This window comes from Cynara cardunculus (genome assembly GCF_001531365.2).
Source record: "Cynara cardunculus var. scolymus isolate 2C chromosome LG 2, CcrdV1, whole genome shotgun sequence".
Lineage (NCBI taxonomy): Eukaryota > Viridiplantae > Streptophyta > Magnoliopsida > Asterales > Asteraceae > Cynara > Cynara cardunculus.
The window spans coordinates 59229392-59242512 of record NC_037529.1 but is presented as its reverse complement, the minus strand read 5'-3'; positions in this window follow the sequence as shown (position 1 = coordinate 59242512).

Genomic DNA, 13121 nt, shown 5'->3' with positions numbered 1-13121 from the left:
GAACTCAAAAAAGTTGAGCGAGGACGCAAAGTAACTAAGATAATTAAAAAAAAATTAATTCTAGAAAATGTAGTTTTATTAAAATAACGTTAAAAGATTTGAACTTTTAACCTGTAACAACACTATCAATAAGTTATACTCATTTTTTCTTAACTGAAAGAAACACACATCAGTTAAAGTTAGATGCATCTTTAAAACCAATTCTTTTCCTATCACGTCCGGACAATACTGTGGGGAAATGTACACCCTCTACCTCAAATACCTATGTCTCACGTCATACATAATTACATATAAACTTGAATTCACAAATCATTAACAATTAGGTAGATTCATAACTTTTTTTCATGTTAGTTTGCTAATAACTTCTCCTTTTAATTGATATAATTAACTAACCATCTAAATAATGGTTTTTAATGTCTTGTTAATTAACATCTTAATTTACAAGAAAACTGCTTTATTTCAAGTATTTGATTTTTTCTAATTCGAAAATAATAATGCTATAAAAGCATCTCATGTAACACCTCATTTCACATTTGCATATACCACATATTTCATTTAACATGATATTCAAATATACACTTTGGTTCCATTGTATACAAAATGCTACAAACTTTTTCTATTCACATCAAGTACAAGACTTGTAAGCATAACAAGTTCTCAGGTACATGTAATATAACATCTTCCAAAATCCATATATGTAAGCAATCATAATTTCTTCACATTCTCCCTTTCCCTTATCTTCCAATTGCCCGACCTGTAACGCACATTTTAAAACACAAAATGTGGGTTAAAACATGAGGTCTAGTGAGAAATTCCTTTTGATTGCCATTACAGGGTGAAAATCATCAAAACATTTTTATAACGCTCATATTTGTATGAATAACAAATAAAACAATGTTTTATCAAAACAAACCTCTTTGTCGCATCATATAGATGAGACAACCTCATTTTTATCGCATCAACCCATGAAATACTGAAGTCATCGCATTAAACATAAATTATACTAACTTGTCGCATCTCATTGATGCGATTACATTTTTATCGCATCATATAAATTTTGTCGCATCACAAGAACAAGACATCCCCATCTCCTCACATCAAACAGATGCGATAACCCATTTCATCGCATCTAGCACATGCGATAAATACCTCTTTCGCTAGAAGTAAATGCAATAAATACAACTTGTCACATCTCACTTATGCGATAACCCAATCTTGTCGCACCTCAAGGATGCGATAACACAACTCTTCGCATCACAAGGATGCGATAAATACCTTTCTCGCATCATAAGGATGCGATAACATCATCTCATCACATCACACAGATGCTATAAATCAAACTCATTGCATCTTGAAGATGCGATAACAGTTCCACATGATCAAAATCCTATTTTACATACAGAAGGTTTTGCCACTCTTATCCCAGTATATCTCTCTCTTGATTATGACATCCTTAACCTAGTGTACTTCTCTCCAGATTATGCCACTCTTATCCCAAAATACACAACTCCTAATAATGCCATCATTTTTCCAACCAGTTGATAATAACATATCAAAACACAAAATTATGCTAAAAATAACATATAATCAGTTTCAAATCATCCCACGTATAAAACCATACGGTTATGTATTAACACAATCAAATGATGTTTAATGATAAAAAAAACTCACCTTATTATTCCAAAGAGATGATGATGATAAACAACAACAAATTTCAGCTTATAAATCACAGAATCAGTTTCTTCTTTCTCTTTGCTTTTCTATTTTCTTCGAAACAGAGAAAATATACACACTTCTTTCTTTTTCTTCACATTACCCCAAGTAGCAAACAAATATCCAATTAAAACACTCTTAAAATATATGAGGTGATAGATTAAAATGATACTTTAAACAAAAAATTTCAGAATAGCCCCTCAACTTTTTGCCACTAACCAAAAACAACCCCAAACTTTATAACCATTAACACGTGGTTATCACATTATCCTCCCCGCAAAAGAATTATGTCATGGAATTCAATCAATCAAACAATTGTGGTATTGGGTTCTCATTTCGGATTCTAGTTCCCAGGTAGCCTCCTGCTCTTTATGAAATTGCCACTGGATTTTCACCAGACTAATTTTTGTTATATCTTAACACCTTAGTCTTCCGGTCAATGATGGCCTCTCGAGTTTCCACAAAGTTCAACTTAATATCAATTTGAATCAAAGGTAGCAGTACTGCCATATTTGGATCAGCCAAACACTTCCGTAGATTAGAAACAAGGAAAGTGTTGTGAATAGCATTGAGTTTTCTGGCAGTTCTAACTGATACATTATTGTACCAATCTTTTTACAGATTCTGAATGACTCAATATATCTCGAAATCATTTTACCTCTCTTCCCAAAATGTACAATACCTTTCCACGGCGAAACTTTCAGCATCACAAAATCTCCTATCAAAATATTCAGGCTTTCGGCATTTGTCGGCATAGCTCTTTTGTCGGTCCTTAGCTATTTTTATTCTTTCTCGAATTTGATCTATCTTTTCAGTCGTTAACTGTACAATCTCCGGCCTGGCCAACTGTTTTCTCCCCACCTCATTCCAGCATAACGACGTTCTATATTTTATGCCATATAAAACTTCATACGGTGCCGCTTGGATGTTGGAGTGATAATTATTGTTGTAGGAAAATTCAATCAACGGCAGATTATTCTCCCATGATCCTCAAAGTCAATGATACAAGCTATTAACATATCTTCGGGGATCTGAATCGTTCTTTCACTTTGTCCGTTTGTCTGTGGGTGATACACTGTACTTAACCGAATCTGAGATCCCATGGATTTCTGAAAGCTTTCTAGAATTTTGAGGTAAAACGGTTATCCCTATAATAAATGATTGATAAAGGAACACCGTTACGAGTCACAATTTCATCGATGTAGATTTTTGCAAGTCTTTTTAACGGATAATTCTCTTTGATCGGTAGAAAGTACGTAGACTTTGTCAGACGATCCACTATAACCCAAATAACATCATATCCTTTTGGAGTTGGCGACAGTTTCATAATGAAATTCATCGTGATATGATCCCATTTCCACATAAGAATTTCCAAGGATTGGAAATTCCCTTAGGGTCGTTGATGTTCTATTTTTACCTATAGACACGTCAGACACCATTCCATGTGTCGTGCAATATCTTTCTTCAACCCGGGCCACCAATAAAATGGTTTTAAATCTCTGTACATATTGTTGGTACCTGGGTGAATTGAATATCGAGATCTATGACTTTCATCCAAAATTAACTCACGGTTATTCCCAAAACGAGGCACCCAGATTCTACCTTGGAAACTAGAATTCCATTATCATTCTTTATCAGGGTTGTTAACATCCCTCCAATTCTTTCAGCTTTAACATTCTCTTCTTTAATCACTTCGTTCTGACATCTCAAGATATCGTCAAGAATGTTAGGGATCAAATTTGCTCGTAATGTAGTGGCTTTTATTGTTCCACTCTATTCTTTTCTATTGAGCGCGCTAGCCACTACATTTGCCTTCCCAGGGTGATAGAGAATTTCACAATCATAATTATTCACCAGTTTAATCCATCGTCTTTGCCTCATATTTAACTCTTTCTGATTAAATAGATGTTGGACACTATTATGATTTGTATAAATATGATATTTAGTCCCTAACAAATAATGTCTCCAAATCGTTAAAGCAAAAATGACTGCATCAAGCTCCATATCATGTGTAGGATGCGGTTTTTAATGATCTTTAAATTGCCTAGAAGTATACGCGATAACTTTCCCCGTTGCATCAGTAAACATCCCATACCCAATCTTGAAGCATCACTGTAAACTACAAAATCTTATGACCCTTCCAGTAACGATAATATTGGAGCACTACATAATTGATCTTTCAACAACTGGAAGGCTTTAGCTTGATCTTCTCCCCATTCATACTTTACGCTTTTTCTCATCAATTTCGTCAGAGGTGTTGCGATCTGAGAGAAATCTTGAATAAACTTTCTATAATATCCTACCAAACCCAAGAAACTGCAAATCTCGGTGGGTGTTCTCAGTCAGTCCCATTTCTCAATTGCTTCAATCATCACAAAATCAACTTTTACCCCTGCCTCTGAAATGATGTGACCCAGAAATTGAACTTCTCGTATCACATTATGACAGTTTGGCATACAACTTCTCTTTTTTCAAGAGTTCAAGAATCAAACGAAGATGTTCAACATACTCTGTTTCCGATCGTGAGTAATTATGAATATCATTAATAAATACAATAATAAATTGATCGAGATATTACATACTCTATTCATCAGATCCATAAATACGGATGGAGCATTGGTCAAACCGAACGGCATAAAAAAACTCATGATGCCCATATCTGGTTCGAAAAGCAGTTTTAGCGATATCTTCGGCCCGAACTTTTAAATGATGATATCTCGACCACAAATCGATTACTGAGAAATAACTGGCCCCAACTAACTGATCAAATAAATCATCAATTCTTGGTAAGAGATGTTTATTCTTTATGGTCAATTTGTTCAATTCCCAGTATTCTATACACATTTTCATCGTCCCCATCTTTCTTTTTAACATATAAAACTAGAGCACCCCAATGAGATGTGCTCGATCTGATTAAACCTTTATCAAGCAACTATTTCAACCGAGTCATTAATTCTTTCAACTTAGATGATGCTAAACGATACAGCGCTCTGGCTACTGGTGCCACTCTAGGTGTTAAGTCAATTCTGATCTCAACTAATCGATCGGGAGGTAAACTGGTCAATTCATCAGAAAATACTTTTAGATACTCACAAACTACTGGAATGGATTCTTGTTTACCTTTCTCTTTCTTCGAATCAACCACACAAGTAGAAATCTTTGGCACCTTTCTGAATACATTTATGAGCTCTCATAACAGAAATCAGGCTTGTATGATGATCCCGTCGATCACCATAAATTACAATTGGCCCCTTCCTCGGAAGATCTATATGTACCATCTTTTTATTGCACACAATACTCGCCTAATTTTCTCACAATGAGTCCATGCCCACCACTACATCAAATTCCCTCATCGGCATAGGGAATGGTCAGATTGGTATCACACACCCTCTATTTCTATATGACAATCATTATATATTTTGGTAACAGATACTTGACTATCATTGGCAGTGTCAACTACTAATGCACAGTCTAGGGAGACAGATTTTAGATATAAACACCCAGCAAATAAATGTGACACAAATGAATACTTTTCACCTGAATCAAATAACACCTTAGCATATATTGAATTTATGAGAAACATATATGTTACCACATCAGATACTTCCTCCTTCTCCCCTCTTGTCATCTAGGAGGATCGCCCTCTAGCCATGTAATATTCACTCATTCTAATGATAATACCCCCACGAGTACTCTGAGTATTTCCAGTTACATTTGATCTCTGACTCCTCAGTTGTGGGCATTCTGGTTTGATGTGATTGGGAGAGTTGCAATGAAAACAACCTTGAGGTATCCGACAATCTCTAGATAAATGTCCTGGTTTACCACATCTATAACATCTTTTTTTATCAGCATTGCAATCAACTTGATGGACGTGGTGACATCTCAGGCATGGTCTTTTAGTGAATCTTTGAACCAAAAGATTCTCAGATTTTACAAACTTTGGTTTCTATAACTCTGTTGAAAACCCTCCCACTTTCCCTTTTCCACTACTCTTTCTCCCACCTGTCTGTTCTTATTCCTCTTGGTAGTTTCACTTGTATATACTACGGATGGGAATGTAACAAGATCCATAGAAATTACAAATTCTCTAGTTGAGGGTTTCAATCCCCAAATATACGGCTCAATTTTGTGGGATTCAGATGATATGTAATGTTCAACAAAACGAGAGTGTTCGATAAACTTCTTTGTATACTCCCGCACAGTTTGATTTCGTTGTTCTAGCTTTAGAAGTTCTTCTTCCAATTGCCTCGTTGTTGCTTTGGGGCAGAACTATTCTTTGAATCCATCTACAAATTCCATCCATGACATCGATTGTAAAATGATGAGTTTAGATAATGACTCAACTTCCCACCAATACAAAACATTGGATTTGAGCATAGATACAACGAATCTAACCCAATCTTCATATAAAAACTTACTTGTATTAAGTATCTATTCAATTTCTTACAACCAACACATGACCTTTATCGGATCTGTCTCTCTAGAAAAAATTAGGGGTTTACACGTCAGAAACATCTTAATATCACCTTGAGAACTCTCATTTTTTAGAGTTATTTATTTCCTCCGTTTATGCATATATTAAACACCCAATTTCCTTGTTTTTCCTTGTTTATTCTAAAAGTTTTAAAAGATGATGAAACACAAATGATGAAATTTTATTCGAAAACTAACACTTTCTGGAAACTGCCCACAGTGTCACCACTGTGGGAAGTCTACGAATTTTTAGATAAGCTTCAACTTTTTGGAGGAAGATTTCTTGAATATCTTGAATAAATATCTCCTACAGCTGGAACTGCCTTGGAAATCTGAGTTGTGGATTAAAAATAGGATGTTGGATGGTCTTTGCCCACAATATTTGTACAAGCTTAATTTCCCTTGGATTTTGTGTCTTATCCTTATCCATTCCTCCCCTATATAAAAAGATCTCCTTCTTCTTCTCCTTCTTCTTCTCTTTCTTCTTCTTCTTCTTCTTCTCCTCCTCCTTCTTCTTCTTCTCCTCCTCCTCCTCCTCCTCCTCCTCCTCCTACTAAGTTCATTTTAGCAATTAATTTTCATGTATTAAAGTTGTAATCGTAATCTGCTGCCCACAATCTCACCACTGTGGCAACAAACTTCTATTTTATTTTAATGAAAGTTACATTTCAATTTTATTTATTGTCTATTATTATGTTTTCTATGTCTATTATGAGCTAATTACTTATATGGGTGTGGGTGTGAGTTTAACTTAGGATTTTTATGCAATATTTGGGTGTTTTAACTCTTTACCACTTTGTAAACTTGGTCACGTATACGAGACTTAAACTCAATGCAGATAATCCGATCAATTTTATGCATTAATGTTAGATCTTTGACCCAGAGATGGACGGATTCGAAATACGGCCTAAGTGATGCACAAAGAACTTGAGAGAATCTTTGATAATTGCGTAGAGATGCAAATTTTGCATATATTTAGCTAAGGATTAAGAATTGGAGATTAATATTACAAAAGATATTTGAGTATGAATTTTATTTCTTCTTCTATTAAGCTAAATCAATAAGTTTCGAAGTGGTGAGAGTGGGAACTTTGTGGAAACTTTTTGTGGGGACTGTTTATAAATCTTCACTTTTGAGAGATTGAAATTTTTATAAATATCTCATGAGTTTCTAACCATTATATAGTTGACTTTATCTTAAGGAATACTTACACCCATACCCATCTTTTATTTTATAAGTTCATTTCACTAATTTCATCTTTTAAAGCTTTTCATTAAAAAAATCAAATTTTTATTCACAAACGGAAACATGTTAAGAAGTTCATGAAAGTCTCAAATTCTCAGTAGTTCAATTTCTATAGAAATGATCTCGGTACTTTACCACTCTATTACTTGCAAGCGATCATAGTGTCGGCGTGCACTTACACCCCAACTGTGGGGTCTTTGTGCCCAATGTGTGAACACGAACGATCCTAAGCTACCACACCCCCTTTTGCATTTGAATATTGAACTTGCAGATTAATTTCCACTCATTCAGTTTCCACTCTGGCAGGTATCCCCAATATAGAGGTCAAGGTATTACGTAACTTACTCATTCTTCTGCAAGCATATCCTGAGTAACGTACTCTGGATGTCGAATCGATTCTTTGTTAACATTCTCTTGAATGGATTCCTCTTGTTCTGAATGGATTTCAGGATGAATACTTTGTCCTCTTCCTTTTCCCCTTCCCTTACCTCTCCCTTTACCTCGATTAACAGGTAGATTCTCTTGAAATTTTTTTGGTGAACTTTCTCTTTCATCTGTGCTTATAAGAGCAATCATTTCAGACCTTCTGGAGTGACTTGCCATCTGAAAATTTACAAAATTTAATATTCACATAATCACATTCCTCAGATATAATAGGGTATCCAAACACAAATATGTACCTTTAAACCCATGATTACATTAGCAGTTGTAATTTGAATTTACCTTACATATCATTCTTTTAACCTATAATATTTATTCCAAAGGTTCTACAAATGTCAGGGATCCTTAATATGCAGTTAATACAGTTTAAGTCTAGGAATCATGCTAAATACCTAAATCTCTTAAATTCAGACTTTGATACCAAACTTGTAACACCCCATTTCACATTTGCATATAACCACATATTTTATTTAACATGAATATATGATATTCAAACATACACGTTGGTCCTATTGTATACAAAATGCTACAAACCTTTTCTATTCACATAAAGTACACGACTTGTAAACATAACAAGTTCTCACGTACATGTAATATAACATCTTCCAAAATCCACATATGTAAGCAATCATAATTTCTTGACATTTTTCACTTTCCCTTTCACAATTTGTTATTCCAATTGTGCCTGACCTATAATGCACATTTTAAAACAAAAAATGAAGGTTAAACTATGAGGTCTAGTGAGAAATCTCTTTTGATTGCTATTACAGGGTGAAAATCACCAAAACACTTCTATAACGCCCATATTTGTATGAATAACAAATAAACAATGTTTTTACTAAAACACACCTTTTTCTCGCATCATATAGATGAGACAACCTTATTTTTATCGCAACAACCTATGAAGTACTAAAGTCATCACATTAAACATAAATTATAGCAACTTGTCGCATCTCATTGATGCGATTACATTTTTATTGCATCATATAAATTTTGTAAAATCACAAGAACAAGACAACCCCATCTTTCCTCGCATCAAACATATGCGATAACCCATTTCATCTCATCCAGCACATGCGATAAATACCTCTTGTCGCATGAAGTAAATACAACAAATACAACTTGTCGCATCTCACTTATGCGATAACACAACTCTTCACATCACAAAGATGCGATAAATACTGTTTTCGCATCATAAGAATGCGATAACATCATCTCATCTCATCACATCACACAGATGCAATTGCAGATCCTAGATTCAAGTCAATAGCACCAATTAGATCAAGAACATAGATTGTAGAAATGAATATGTCGGCATGTATATTGATGATATTCAAAGTACAATGTTTTTGATGCTCTCAAAGATCTCACGAAAATCTCTCAATGCTAAAGAATGTATTAACCAGAATAACTACCACAACTAACCAACCTATTTATACTAAGCAATACAAAGAAAAAACTAGCTTACAAAGCATGTAAACCTACACTATAGAAAACAAACTTCCTTTGCAATTATCTTCATTTTTCTTTCAATCTCCCCCTTTGAAATAAATCAGAAATAATCTTTACATTTACTCTCTTTCAACAGTAACTCCCCCTTAATCACAACTTGACAAGAATCTTCAGCAATAAACTTCAGTAATAATCTTCACTGGTTTTTCTTTACTCCCCTATCTCTAGAAATAACTCATTCATTTGATAACTACTCCCCCCTTATGATGTGAATGAGGAGCATAAATATCATACTTCGAAATGAATGATTTAGGAAAGTATGTTGTCAATTCATAGAGTATTTAAGCAAATCTTTTCCAATCCGTTTATTTAATCTTTTCAGATCAAGAATTTAGGGAAAATACCATATTCAACTTATGACCCATTTTCAATCTTTTATAAAAATATTGTCTTGTGACTACAACAAATATATCCAGTACAACAAATGTACTTTATATATGAGACTTTTTGACGTTCATCTCACCAGGACTTTCATTCAATCATTGATAGTTTAAGAAAGCGTATCTATGAATGTTAAGATAGAATAACAAATATCCTATGAAATTTGTGCAGTGTAGAAAAGATAAAGCAATGAATGATTCAATATAAGCTCAAATTGATAAACAGTGTGGACTACACAAATTTATCAGACTCGCTTTATGATCAAAAAGACTTGAAGGGGGGGCATATATTCTTCTTTTTTTAAAATGAGTCATCTCCAAATGAGAAACCAATAGATTATGAGCTATGTGTCCTATGTGTTAATGAAACACTTATATTTTGAGAGATAAATGAGTAGTTGGTGGGGTTTTGTACAAGAGTTAGCCTGGGATTTGCCTTTTTCAATATTAGTCTCGAAATAATTGAGAACTAATAGATTAAGTGTTTTCCTAAATTATAATAGATGAATCAGGATTCTAATATTCTTTTAATCCAACACACAACTCTCATTTAATTCTTTTCAGCTTATATCAACTTCCCCTCTCTTTTTCATTTTCATCTCAACACAAAAACCCATTTTCAGTTAAGCTTACTCAGTATGGTTGTCCTCTTGGGTAGGGCAATCGGTTCGAATAGTCCATTAAGGCTTCTCTGATAAGCACTCAGTCCCACCTAAGATATTACATGTAAGCTCAATGAAATGATGTATACAATTAAGCTCATAAACTTTGATCACATAAGTTTGATCAGAAATATATTGCAATTAAGCACATGATGAATATACGCATAATTATTCAAATATCAAATTGATATGGAGAGAAATGAAAGAAGATATGTAAGAACAAATTTAGACTAAGCATTCAAAGAATTATGAAGTGTTTAGCAATGAAGAATTATGTTCAATAAAATCAGAAAACAAATTTGATTACAAATGAGTGTATTATCGCCGAAAATGAATATTGCATTTTAGAGATGCGGTAATAAACAATTTTAAAGAATAACTGAATCAGGTATTGGAGTTATGTAAGAAGGAAAAATACACAAGTATTGACTCAATGAATTACCTGATCAGATAAAGTACTCGTTACATACATAATTTAAATGAAAATTATTTGAATCCTCACTTCTTAGAATAATAAAATCTTTTTGAGTTCAAAGAAGTGGTTTGAATATTTATGAAAACATTTTAATATACTTAGAAGTTGTCCTTCTTCTAAGCATATTGAGATCCTTCTTCTAAGCATATTGAGATTAAGATCAGAAAAATACACCTAAGTTTCAGACCAGATCAAAATAATGACATGATGTACTCCCCCTTAACAATGTAACTCACAATCTCATACACATGGTTAGTATTTGATAAATAAAAATATTAAAGATCAGACTCCCCCTCAACATATTTATTAGATCTTCATATAGACAGATATAACATCCCAAGCTTGCTTACTAAGAATGAAAACCTTTTCTCATCGAGTGGTTTTGTGAAAATAACAACAAGCTAAAAATCTGTTTGTACAAAGCGCATTTCAGTTGACCTTTTTTCAACATTATCTTTGATAAAGTGATACCTGATATTGATTTGTTTGGTCTTAGAGTGTTGAACGAGATTAGCTGTTATAGCAATAATGCTCTTTGAATCATAGTTGATAGGGACTTTGTTGAATGTGTAGTCGTAGTCGTGTAGCTGTGTCTTCATCCATAATACTTGTGAACAAAAACTAGCTATCGCGACGTATTCTGCCATCGCAGTAGAAGTTGAGACACAATTTTGCCTTATAGAAGTCTAACTAATTAGCTTGTCACCTAAAAACTGACATGATCCAGATGTGCTCTTTCTATCAAGTTTACAACCTACATGGTCAGAATCTGTGAAAGCAGTTAGCTCAAAACCAGAATCTTTCAGATACCAAAGGCCCAGATTTGTTGTGACTTTGAGATATCTTAAAGATCCAATCATGACACGATAACTTTGTTGATCTACAGATTTTTTGGACAAATCTGCATCTAATAAAATTCCATTTGCCATGGGAGTCTTTATCGAATAACATTCAGACATGTTATACTTTCTTTAAAATATCTTTAACGTATTTTGATTGATTAATGAATATTCCATCAGGGAGTTGTTTTACTTGAAGGCCAAAAAAGAAATTTAACTCACCCATCATACTCATTTGGAATTTAGATTGCATTATGTCTGAAAGTTCTTGCAAAACTTAGGATTTGTAGAACCAAAAATTATATCGTCAACATAAATTTGTACCAAGATCAGATGCTTACCTTGACTTTTCATTAATAACGTAGTATTGATCGTACCTTTCTTGAAACCAGATGTTAATAGGAATTGGGTTAAAGTGTCATACCATGTCCTAGGTGCTTGTTTGAAACCATAAAGCGCCTTGTTTAGGACATAGACATGATCTAGATTTTCAAGATCAACAAAGCCTTCTGGCAGACTCACGTAGACTTCTTCATGAAGAATACCATTCAGAAATGCAGATTTCACGTCCATTTGGTATATCTTGAAGTTCTTATGAACAACATAAGCTAAAAACATTCTTATAGCTTCACTGCGAGCGACTGGAGCAAATGTAACATCCAATTTCTAATATGCCCAATTATTTTCTTAGTATATTTAATTATTGGGTTAAAGAGAACTTATGATTTAGTGGGAGTTTAGGTTTGAATTTTAGAATTATACTTCTTAGGAGTATATTAGAGGATTTGGGAAAATTTTACGTTAAATAGATATGTAAAACGGATTTTTTTGGGAGATCTTTTCTGGAATACTTTTGTTGGATGTTATAGATTATCTCTTTATGAACATGTAGGCAAAAACCTCATAGAAAACGGAGGTCCGAGCGAAATGTTATGAATAATTTAAGTGTTGATGGTCAAAATGGGTACCTAGCCGGGCCAACCCGGCCCAAATCAAGTTTTAGCATTATAAATTGGATTTTTGGCCTATTTTTCATGTCATCTAAGTCCAGAACTCACACACACACTAGAGGTGCGATTTTCACACACATAGGCTTGATTCAACTCAAATCAAAGAAGAACTATAAGATCTTTGAAGGATTTGATCATCAAGTAAGGTATAATCTATTTTTGCACTTGTTCTTGGTTGACATTCTTGTTTTATGGATTGCATGTTGAGATAGAGTTAGGGTTTCATATGGGTTTGATCTTAAGTATATAAAATGAGTGCTTTTTTTTTAGTGTTTATGGCTTGAAATGGTCATTCGATTCAAGAGATTATCAAGATTTATGCAAGTTCATCATATGAACTTTGACTTGATTAAGTCAATGATTTGGGA